The sequence below is a fragment of the Globicephala melas genome, chromosome X (assembly GCF_963455315.2).
Source record: "Globicephala melas chromosome X, mGloMel1.2, whole genome shotgun sequence".
NCBI lineage: Eukaryota > Metazoa > Chordata > Mammalia > Artiodactyla > Delphinidae > Globicephala > Globicephala melas.
In genome coordinates this window covers 14568502-14580698 of record NC_083335.1, presented here as the reverse complement: position 1 = coordinate 14580698, position 12197 = coordinate 14568502, and the positions used below count along the sequence as shown (strand labels likewise).

The 12197-nt window shown below is 42.1% G+C and overlaps 1 protein-coding gene across 1 annotated transcript in view; it reads left to right on the top strand.

Annotated features, from left to right (window-relative positions):
* GPC3 (glypican 3) overlaps nt 1–12197 on the top strand; it is a 442250-nt gene that overhangs the window by 128024 nt on the left and 302029 nt on the right. The gene's annotated exons all lie outside the window — the stretch shown is intronic.

The following is a 12197-nucleotide window of genomic DNA, read 5'->3' as shown; positions in this document are numbered from 1 at the left end:
GAGAAAGCCCACGTGCAGCAACGAAGACCCAACGCAGCCAAAAAAAAAAAAAAAATCCTTGCTAGGCCACATTTTGTTCACTTCACTCTACGTATGGCATATACAGTAATCCCTCCCTAAGTCTGAATTCAAAATTACAGCCTGTACGGACTTCCATCTATGTATTTTTCCCACCATCTCAAGAATTTTGGATCAAGATTATAGAAATCTCCACTTACTCTCAGTTGTGAGTTAGGGACTGTTATCTAGGGACTCAAAATCAAAACATTTAGATAGAGGAAGGAAAAAATTTCTCTTAAAATTTTATCTGTAGTATAGAAAAGTGAATTTCCAAGGCTCTCACTCAAACCATGCAGGCAGAAGATCCTGGAAAGTCTGCAGTCAGCAGATAATGATAAATAAAAGTTAATTGTAAAGCATACTTTAGTGCTCATTTACCAACTATCATTGATATTATTTTTACTTAATGTGCTGTTTTTATTGTCTTTTTTTTTTTTTTTTGTGGTATGCAGGCCTCTCACTGTTGTGGCTTCTCCCGTTGCGGAGCACAGGCTCCGGACACACAGGCTCAGCGGCCATGGCTCATGGGCCCAGCTGCTCCGTGGCATGTGGGATCTTCCCGGACCGGGGCACGAACCCGTGTCCCCTGAATCGGCAGGCGGACTCTCAACCACTGCACCACCAGGGAAGCCCCTATTGTCTTATTTTGATGAACATTAACAAATATTTATGAGTTCTCCTAGGACTTCCCTGGCAGTCCAGTGGTTAAGACTGCGCGCTTCCAATGCAGGGGGCGTGGGTTTGATCCCTGGTCGGGGAACTAAGATCCCACATGTGGTGTGGCTCGGCCCAAAAAAAAAAAAAAAAAAAAGAATTCTCCTAGAATCACTTCTACCACAGTCTCCTGAACTCTAGGGAGTATGGCATTCAACTAAACAGAGACTTCTGAAGGAGTCCTGAAGGTACTAGGTATTTATGTTCAGCTACCGGGACCCACATAGATCTCAGACTTGGATCTTCTTTTCCTGAGTATCTAAGAAGTGGACTTTCTCTTTCTAGTTTTATTCTATTATTCTTGTCAAAGGCAGAACTTTTCCTAGACTCCCCTCATCTTTGAAGAAAGAAAAGCTTTCGTACAAACCCCGACCTTCTGTCCTCGGCCAGGCACGTTGGTACCCCAGACCTGTTTCTCATCATTTTAAGTCAGCAGGACTTCACTAGTTTGTAGTTATGCACTCCCCATGCTTTATTTTGGACTTTTGTCCTTTTTCTCACAGTTTTCAGCTCCTTTCAGGCCTGACTTCCCCTTTCACCTCATCTGATCTATTATTAAGTCTCAGCTTGTTGTTTCTCCTGAGCAGCACCTTATTGATTTGAAATTAGCATATACAAGCGGAGTCATTTGTCTAAACTTGGAAGGTTGCATCCTAGCTCCAACAAGGAACAATGTAAGAGGAGTGCAAAAAAGGGACTTGGAACTTATGCTCCATCCACTGTTGCCTACAACCTCTTGCCTTCTGAGCCAGGACCCTCACGGTTTGACCCTGGATTAGTCATTTTTTTCTATAGTTTCTTCCAGTAGTCTCACTGGCTTCCTTACACTTTATCTTCAGTGACTATTGCTTTCTGCAGTGGACATGGTGGGGGCATATGGTGTAAAGTAGGACCAAATATTTAAACATCAGAACTGTTCTTTATACGCTGCTACTCTTGCAAGTAAGCCATGTCTTTCCGTCTTTCCCCCACCTTCCATAGGCATGAGGGGGAAGGGAGGCAGGAAGAGTAGAGGGTTTTGTGAAATACGTTTTACCTCCCTTTGAATGTGAAAAATAAGCTCTGATGTTTTTCCTTTTTCCTTTTTTTTTCCGGAAGCAAAGTGGATTTACCAAATAAGGTCTTACAAATATCTATGCTTGGTCTTCCATTGACCTAGGCTCCTGTACAGTCATCCCTGGGTTTGTATGGTTAGTATGGCCTCCTTATACACTTTCTTATGGAGAACAAGTATAATCAACTCACCAGGTGGATCCAGTCACTTTTTTTTTTTTTTTTGTGGTACGCGGGCCTCTCACTGTTGTGGCCTCTCCTGTTGCGGAGCACAGGCTCCGGACGCGCAGGCTCAGCGGCCATGGCTCACGGGCCCAGCCGCTCCACGGCATGTGGGATCTTCCCGGACCAGGGCACGAACCCGTGTCCCCCGCATCGGCAGGGGACTCTCAACCACTGCGCCACCAGGGAAGCGCATCCAGTCACTTTTTAAGGTTCTGCTGGCCTTAGATGTCATGGTTAACTTGTCTTTTTTCAAAAGTATATTTTGCCAGTCAAAGCCCCTCTTTTGGAAGATATGGGGATTATTCTTTTAGCTTTCTTATGATGATTGTCTTCTGTGCCATCTATTATTTAGGACTTCATCTCTTGCTAAAAGGATGTATAAACCAAGGAATGACTCCCGGCAACAGCCATGTAGTTCATGTAGTGTTAAGATAGTAACTGACATAAAGGATGGGGGGATACTGAAATGTACCAATAATGACTGTGGAAGAAACTTTTCATACCAGGAAATGTATGGTTCCCACTACAGTGTTCCAGATTTTTAAAAATTGTTGCTTAGATTTAAAAGAGGGAAACATTTGTACAGTTATCTATTTCTGCATAGCAAATCACTCCAAACTTACTTGCTTAAAACAGCAATGACAATTTATCTCCCATGGTTTCTGTGGGTAAGGGATTGGGGGATGGCTCAGGTGAATGGTTCCGAGTGGGGGTCTCTAGTGGGATCGCAGTCAGATGTTGGCTGGGGCTACATTCATCTGAAAGCTTGACTGGGGCTGGAGGATATATTTCCAGATGGCTCAGTCACATGGCTGGCAAATTGGTGCCGCCTGTACGTGGCGAGTCTCAGTTCCTCTACGTGAGCTTCTCTGTAGGTTGGCTTGAATGTCCTCATAACATGGTAGCTGGCTTTTCATAGAATGAATGATCCAAGAGACCAAGCTAGAATCCACAGTGCCTGTTTTGATCTAGACTTGGAAGTCATACATTATCACCTCTGCTGTATTCTCTTGGTCAGGCAGGGCCGAGTCTGATTCATTTTGGAAGGAGACTGTACCAGGGCACAGATACCAGGAGATATGCATCATTGAGGGCCACCTTGGAGGCTGGCTACTGCATCATCCATGAGAATGAGGAAAAACCCTCCGAGTATTGAAAATAGGAATAATCATGACAGGAATAGCACTTACTGCTTTTCTATCTTATTGATTTCTATATAGAAGCTCCTTATATAATTTCTGGACTGGCATTCTCTCCTGATTATTTTCTTTACTCTTTGCCTCTATTTTGTCTATCTCTTTCTTTCATGGATTCCTTTCGTCAGTTTACCCTTTCAGCATGTTTCCTCAAGGGGCTCATCTTTGCTTTTCTGCTCTCATTGTATACAGTGTACCTGGGTGACTTCACAGGTGCTTACTGCCGAGGACTCACGTACATAGTTTCTGCCTAGACGTCTGTCATTACAAACAGCTATCTAAAGGCCTTGCAAACTGAACATGTTTAAAACATAACCGGCCACCTTTGCCCTTCCTGAACCCCCTTTCTGGATGACTGTGAACTCCTTGAGAGTAGAGCCAGCTTCTCATTACCTTTTTAACCCCATGCCTAACCTGATGTCTGGCATGAAGTAAACATTGGAGTGTTTGCTGAATGAATATATGCATTATGAAATCTCTATCTATAGGTATCTTTATGCTTTTAAGGGTAGTGGAATGCCACACTGGTAAAAATAAATTGATAAAATTTTTAAAGTATAGGTGCATTAGGATAAAATGGGATATATATATAGTTATAATATTTAAGGGGTGTTTCAAGTGCTTATTTATGAACCAAAAGAGATGTCTGAGAGTCACTGTCAAGTATTCTCTGACATCTCAATGTCCAGTTCTAACAAAAGGGGCCCACAATCACAGGCATCATCAGGATGGGAACAAAGCTTTGCCTTTTAAAAAATTCCTGGACTTCCCTGGTGGTGCAGTGGTTAAGAATCCACCTGCCAATGCAGGGGACATGGGTTCGATCCCTGGTCTGGGAAGATCCCACATGCCGCAGAGCAACTAAGCCCATGTGCCACAACTACTGAGCCTGCACTCTAGAGCCTGCGAGCCACGACACAACTACTGAAGCCCGTGCACCCTAGAGCCCATGCGCCACAACTACTGAGCCCATGCGCTGCAACTACTGAAGCCCGTGCACCTAGAGCCCGTGCTCTGCAGCAAGAGAAGCCTCCACAATGAGAAGCCCGTGCACCGCAATGAAGAGTAGCCACCCCTCGCCGCAACTAGAGAAAGCCTGCATGCAGCAACGAAGACCCGACGCAGCCAAAAAAGAAAAAAATTCCTTTATTGGGTACTTCACAATGTGGCCCTTTGCAACGATTCCTTTCTCCAACCTCAGCAGAATTCCAGCTTTCTCTTTTGACCTATATACTCTCCGTATAATGCACTGGTTCTAATATGCTTAGACTGAAACCTCTGTCAAAGGAGAAGGAAAGAGTGGTGACGGCAACGATGACGACAATACTGTGCTAAGTGGTCTATCTGCATTATCTCATTTAACACAGCAGCTCAATGGAAAAGATGCTACTATCTTTAACCCCATTTTAGAAATGAGGACACTGAAGCTCTCAACACGCAGTGAAAGAGAGATCGGTTCAAGTTGGGATTGAAGACTGTCTTACTCAGGACCTCTCTGTGGCCCCTCCCCCACCCCTCAGCCTCACCTTGATGGTTGCTAGCTGTATGCCTTCATAGAGAAGATAATTTTGCCTAGACTCATTAAGTTAGAGGAAACTCTAGGTCATATATGTTGTCTATCAATATACATATGCTCGACACAAGACACTATAGCTTTTTAAAATACTTTGGTATCCTCTCTAACTTGAAACTCTCAACAGTTCAGTGAAGTATCTATGAAAGCTGTTATCATTTATGGAAAAAAAGGATCTAAAGCAGCTAAGTGGCTTGTCAAACTTCATCCAGTTAGCTTAGGACAGAGCTGCGACTAGGGTCTAGGTCAAGTAAAATGTAGTTCATTGTTTTCTCTCTATTTTAGTGTTTGTAGCCACATTTCTAATCATTAGCCAGTAGATACACATGACTGCTTTGTGTTCTGAGATATCTCAAATGATGTATATTTTTAAAATGGGGGAACAAAGGACCAATATTAGTTGTGAGATTGAGAATCACCCCAAAGATTTTGATGACTCATTTGCCTTCACCCAAGCACCCTCTTGATTCCTTTAACTTAATGAAAATAAGTATATTCTCCCAGGATTTTGACTCTCCTGATAAAGGTTAACTCCTGAGTCCTCACACAAGGTGCCCTTTAATACAGCTTCTCCCCACAAGGGGGAGCCAAAAATGCTTCGGGGCTAGGCGAGGTACGACTCAAATACCAGGTTCTGCAAATCCAGCTTCCTCTTGTTTGTTTTCCCAGTAAGGACCTCCCAGCACAATCTCCAGAAAGGAAAGGCAGATGGTCCTGATACTGATGGTGATGTGTCTGTATACGGGCATGGGATGAGGGTGGGGGATTTTCATCCGAAGAAACTCAGCTCTGAGAAATAAAGCTATTCCGAGTCAGTAGTACGCTGTCCTTACCTGTTTCCCCTGCTGGAACTTTGTCCTTCAAAGCTGGTCTTTGGCCAACGTATGTGTGAATCAGATAGCTGCCCGCTGAAGTCAGCTCCCTTAGCCCTGGATCAATAATCTTTCCCCGTCATCCCACTGGAGCTGCTTCTACCACTTCCCACTAAGGGACTTAGAGAGGACCTGGTAAAAAGGCTTCTACTGCTTTCTTTGCAGAAGGTGGGTGGAGTTGGGGAGCAGACTCCACAGGGTTATGCCCTTTGCACTGCTTTAACTTTAGTGCTTCAGTTAGGCCAGGAGCAAAAATAGTTGTGGCTTTGACAGATACAGCAAACGTCTGAATTCGCATTTGAAGAATAAATTTGCACAACAACCAGGAGTATAAGGGGTGGGAAAATGAAAGCTTTTTCTGTACATAAAATTTAATTAAACTATTGTTTTCATTGATACCATGTGGTTCTCTTTTCTATCAGAAATATTTAAGAAACTTATGTGTGACAATAACTTTCAAATACAATATTTCCAAGTGTCAAGTTAACGTGTTCAGGGAGCAGAAAGACTCAAGTACTCAGTGTGAGTCTCACATAACATCTGCTTCCACAAGTACTTTGGGGACCCTTTGAGGCAAAGACGGTGGGGAACCTTGGCTTATTTGCTAGACATGGAGGTGAAGATGGGAACATCCCTCCCATCTCCCTTCCTTTTTAAAAATAGAGATGAGGATTTCTGAGTATAACCTATCATTTCAGGAAAAAACAAATTATGAGTCATTTTAGTTACACAGATAACAATGCTCATAAATGAAAAGTGGGGTTATTTTTTAGGATGGAAAGAAGTGGGCTATTACTGTGCTATATTCTGAATACTGTAACCCCCCAGCTAAGATGTAATTACTGAATTTTTAAAATAGTAAAGCAATAATCCAGTAATTCAAAAAAGCCGTTCGGCTTTCTGTAGGCATTTAAGAATTACCGTTTGTTTTTTGGAGTGGAAGTAACATCTTTCTCAGTTAGTTTTTGGAACATGGCCACTGCTGAATGAAGGGGTCCAGTCATGCATTGTATTTCTTCTGCATAATTGCACTAAAAGAATACATTGGCATATTGTATGGTTTGTAATGAGCTGGGAAAAAAAAAGCCCTCCAGAAACCCTCTGCAATGAATTAGTTATTCTGAATATTTTATTTTTTAAACATTGATACTATGTAAATTGAACAGTGTCAAAAAAGACTTGTTGGTGTTCAGGCTGAGAGTTAAACCAAAGCTCTCCCAGGTACAGAACTGATCAGTGACTGGACTTTTTGATTCTTCCAAAGAGGTACTTCGTAAGTCAGTTCAGCTTCTGTCTAAACCTGCCCTTGAAGACATGTTGGGTTAGGTCTAAACCTGTTCTTTTATCACTGTGGCCCCAAATCAAGCACTGATGAGGTTTTGTGACCCTGTGGCCCCAGTTGCAACTTAAGTAGTTAATTGTCAAAAACACCTGCAGTTGTTATGTCACGATGACTATCTTGAGCCACGAGCAGCCCTTTAACCTTTAGGCTGCAGGTTCTGTACTTTCTTCCTAATTGCTTCCATGGATTTTATAGGAGTCCAGTCACAGGGAGTGCAGATTGTTAAGAACTGTGATGGGTCGAATTTTTACTTGACTTGCTGGCAGGAGGCGCAAGACTCCTGGATCAGAGATGAAGAACAGTTCATTCCTCACGGCAGTAGCCAGGGTGTCAGCATTTTTACCCTGGCCCTCTGAGTCCCAGTACCCCCAAGATGATGTGAAGATAGCCAGGTGATAGCTGCACGCTCAGTGGGTTGAATTACAGGAGAGGAACCCTGAATTTAGGGAGCTCAAATCTTTTATAATGGACAGTAAGTACAGCAGCCCTTTGCTCTAGGGAGAGACATTATCTTCATTATACTCGACCACACTCAGCTGTATCTTCTAAGCAAACCTGCTCTTTCCTTCAGAGTTAGACACTTAATCTCTGTCTTCCGAGGCTGTTTGCTACACAAACATCCTCGAAAAGATACTCCAGAACAAAGGCGCTCAGTGCTTCTGTTCACAAGATATGCAGAAACACAAGAGTTCCGTGGAGAATCATCTCCCAACACAGACCAAGGCCAAGAGGTCCTCTAAAGAACTGTTGGCCTGGCCCATCTTTGGGAGTTGCTGCTGAGAGGACAAAGCACTACAGTCGTCGCCATTATTACTATTTCTGTTGTCTGCAAGAGTATGGTCCTGAAGCTATGCTATCTCCCCAAAACAAAAAGTCTGTACTGCATACTTGACTCCATGTTCAGCCAGGAGTTTAGGGAGGATGTCTCTTGGTCACCATCATTTGTCTTGTGACCAGGGATTGGGAGCCGATGGTCCAAAAGTTACCTTTGATTTATCACCATTCCCTCACTTAAAAAAACAATAAACTGATCTGACTGAGGCTTTGTGTAGCCTCAGCTCAGAGGCTCGAAGCTTTTAAAAGGAAAGACCATTCTATTGGAAGGAAAGAGGTGGAATTTGAAAGCTCAAGCCAACTCCTAGTCCCTGAATAAAAATCAATCTCCCAACATATCCGTTAATAAGCTCTGGACCAAGGGGTCAGGAGGCCAGCCAAAAGATCTCTCTTTATCTGCCATATTTTCTTCATTTAGGTAGAAATGTTATTTTTAAGCAAGCAAGATGTACAATCTGAAATTAACAAAAAAAAGTATTGAATTCTAGGACTGTGTCCCTTCCAGAGGTCCAAAAATCATTCTGTCTTTGAACATTGTTTTGCCTTAAAAATACTTTTTATTTGTTTCTCTTTTGTCTCACTCTAGGGCTTCCAACCCGAGAGAAGGCTTATTGCCAGATTGTATTTCATAGACTCTTAAAGTTGGAAGAAATCTTCGAGTCCTGTAGCTTAGCCTGGCCCCTAAAGGCTAAGTCCTTAGTGTCTTGCCAGAGCTCAGACAGGTAGCTGGGGCATCAGAGCACTGTACTGGATGGAGCCTTGGATCTGTTCTAAGTTCTGCCATTCATTGGCTGTGACACTTTGTGGATATCATGTGTCTTCTCACAGCCCAGGTGCACTCAGTCTAAAGAGAGAGGCTTACAGTATTCTACCAGCTCCACCATGCCTCCAGTGGGGTCTCTAATTTCTGGAATGTGAATATTTGAACCGTTCAGAAGAATGATTCTCTTTTCCTGATGACAGAACTAACACATTATTTTATTTTATTATTATTTTTTAAATAAATTTATTTATTTTATTTATTTATTTTTGACTGTGTTGGGTTTTCGTTGCTGCACATGGGCTTTCTGTAGTTGTGGTGCTACTCTGTAGTTGTGGTGCTACTCAGGGGCTACTCTTCGTTGTGGTGCGCGGGCTTCTCATTGCAGTGGCTTCTATTGTTGCCGAGCACGGGCTCTAGGCGCACGGGCTTCAGTAGTTGTGGCACACGGGCTTCAGTAGTTGTGGCTCGCGAGCTCTAAAGTGCAGTCTCAGTAGTTGTGGTGCACAGGCTTAGTTGCTCCGTGGCATGTGGGATCTTCCCGGACCAGGGCTCGAACCTGTATCCCCTGCATTGGCAGGCAGATTCTTAACCACTGCGCCACCAGGGAAGCCCCACATGCTTATTTTTTTTTATTTTTTATTTTTTGTGGTACGCGGGCCTCTCACTGCTGTGGCCTCTCGCGTTGCGGAGCACAGGCTCTGGACGCGCAGGCTCGGTGGCCGTGGCTCACGGGCCTAGCCGCTCCACGGCATGTGGGATCCTCCCGGACCGGGGCACGAACCCGTGTCCCCTGCATCGGCAGGCGGACTCTCAACCACTGCGCCACCAGGGAAGCCCCCCACATGCTTATTTTAGAAAAATAAGAATATATTGATTTAAAAAAAGAATAATTTTTAACCCTATTGTCAATTTCAGTGCCCATTTTTGGTCTGTTTTATTTGTGTATGTGTGATAAAATTGAGATCATATTGTTCTGTAATTTGCCTTTTTTACTTAAGCTAGCATGAACATCTTACCATAGCCGTTGGACTTTATCCCAAAGATAAAAACTCTTTTTAAGTGGAGAGCCATTGAAGGGTTTTAAGTAGGTTTCACTGTAAGTCATTTCTCTTCAGATCAGAGGTAGAGAAGAGAGAAGAGCACATTCATACAATTATGAGTTGGCTTCGTTCCATTCTTTATTGCTTTCTGCACAGAAAAGGAACAGCTCAGTGTTATATTCATTAAAGATGGGAGCTATCGATTTCTCTAGAGGTTTAGTCATCTTGAGATGCTACATCATTAGCACTTGCATGTGTACATTTATATGTTATGAAAACGAATTAGAATGGCACATTTCAAGACATTAATCACATGGAGACTAATTATACCACAATCAAAACTATCACCTAACAAATATCAAGTCTCACAGCCCCAATCAGATATTGATAACCATTGAGCCAGGTTTTAGTAACATGTGGCCCAGTTGTTAAAAGCTTTCAGTGACAGATTTATTTAAGATTCTTTTCATTCCATATACCTTCAAAAGGATCTGAGGTAGTGGTGCAAAATTAAACAGTATAAACGTAGGACCTTTAAAACATAAAAACGAAGGAGACAAACTAAAGGAACCAGAAAGGGTGGATGCCATGAAGTATTTGGACAGACCAATCCAACAGTCTGTTTCCTAGCAGCAAAAAGTAAACAGGAAGATACATTGGCTTGTATAGTTTTTATTGTTACAGTAGAAAAAAATATGTATACTTCTTTTACCCAGACAACTTTTATCATGAAATTTATTATATGGACCCTTCTGTGAGAGATAATAGATTATATCAGAATCTTCAACTACAGTTTTGCGAAGGAACAGCAACCCTGTTGAAATGGATAATTCCTGTATCGACCTTGTACATAAAGGGTGAGAATGTAATATTAAATCGTAATTCAGTTTAGACATTTCTTTGGAGGCTGAGATAATATGGTCCAGGTACTTGGCTTTCTGATGATTTAACTTAATATGGAAATAGAACTTGGGAAATGTAGGTGATCATCTAGCTACCATGGCCAGTCAGTTCTTTGTCAAGGGTCAGATGCCTCGAGTGAACCATTGACTGATGATAGCTTGCATAGGAAATCATATTGGAAACCTTGGTTAGGTTATTCTAGGATCCAGAGTCTGAGTTGATTCATATGTTCTCAGTAGGCATTCAATAAAGTTTTTCTGAGTGAATAACTTAACCAGGGCCCGCCCACAGCATGGACAGAGCCTTTCCTCCCTCTTACTATTCTCTCTCTAGTAGGAACCGCCTTACATGAATCCTTTTTTTTTTTTCCACAAAATGCCCAACTTCTCTCCTTATTTATCATTCAATGATCTTCTACTCTTCCTTTTCTCTTTAGCAGTTCTACCCTGGGGCAGCCTGAAACTGCCATGTTTCTGGACAACAGCTGTCGCGGAATGCAAATATGATTGCATTTCAAAAATAACCGCTACTATAATTGCAAAAATAGGAAACAACAAGCAATAAAGGACTGGTTAAATTATGAAATAGCAATATGATAGAATCCTATGCAGCTATTAAAAAATGTTGTTGAAGAAGATTTAATGATATGAATAGTCATTCTATATTTTTTAAGTGAGAAAAACCCGAGAGAGAGAGAGAGAGGAAGAGTGTACATGTATTTCTCTCAACAGATGTAAAGAGAGACATATCTATCTATCTAGAAAGAGGGAAAGACAGACACAGACCCAAAGAGAGAGCGTGCAGCTTTGGGTGGTGGAATTACAGGGGTTTTTTTTAACATTTTGTTTTCTGTATTCTTAAAATATTGTACAGTAAACATGGATTATTTGTGTTTAAACAAAAGACATAAAATGTAAAACTCCTTGGCATAGAATACAAAGCCCTTCAGTATGTGTTCACTGCATATTCCTTCAACTTCTGTCCTGCCCTTGGGGCATTGCCCAGCACTTAGCAGGTGCTCAGTGCCTGTTAGTTGAATGAATAGCAAATGTATCACACTCTCCTCCCAGTTTTCATCAGAACCTCCCTCCTCCTTCCTGGCCCCTGGTGCACTTCTGCCCTCACACTTTCCAGTCACTGGCAGAGTCAAGCATTTGAAATATAAACAGGCAGTTTAATTCTCAAATGGTGGACCTTAGAAAGTACAGCTGTCTGTGGTATGTTAATGTGGATTTGAGAATAGTCACTGAATGTGTCCGGGGTTGTTTAACGATGAACTTATATACATTCTTGCTCTTATACATTTCCTAACCTCTAATCACGCTCATTCCCTGTCTACTTCATGAAATTATCCCTTCATTTAGGACTTATTTTGAACACATAAAAGAAGGAAACGATCCAAAGGCATCCTAACTATAAAACCCCACAGGATCCATTTCCTTCCCAAAACAACATATCTGGCTTTGTTTTCCCCTCGAAGTAAAATCAGACCTTGAAGAGACAGTATGATTTAAACAGCACCACCCAATTAATTTTTCTGGTCAAATTTATTTCAAAAACAATAACTAAGCATGGTCCTCTCTAACATCTATTCTTTCTTTTCCCCAAGGAGAGATTTTGTA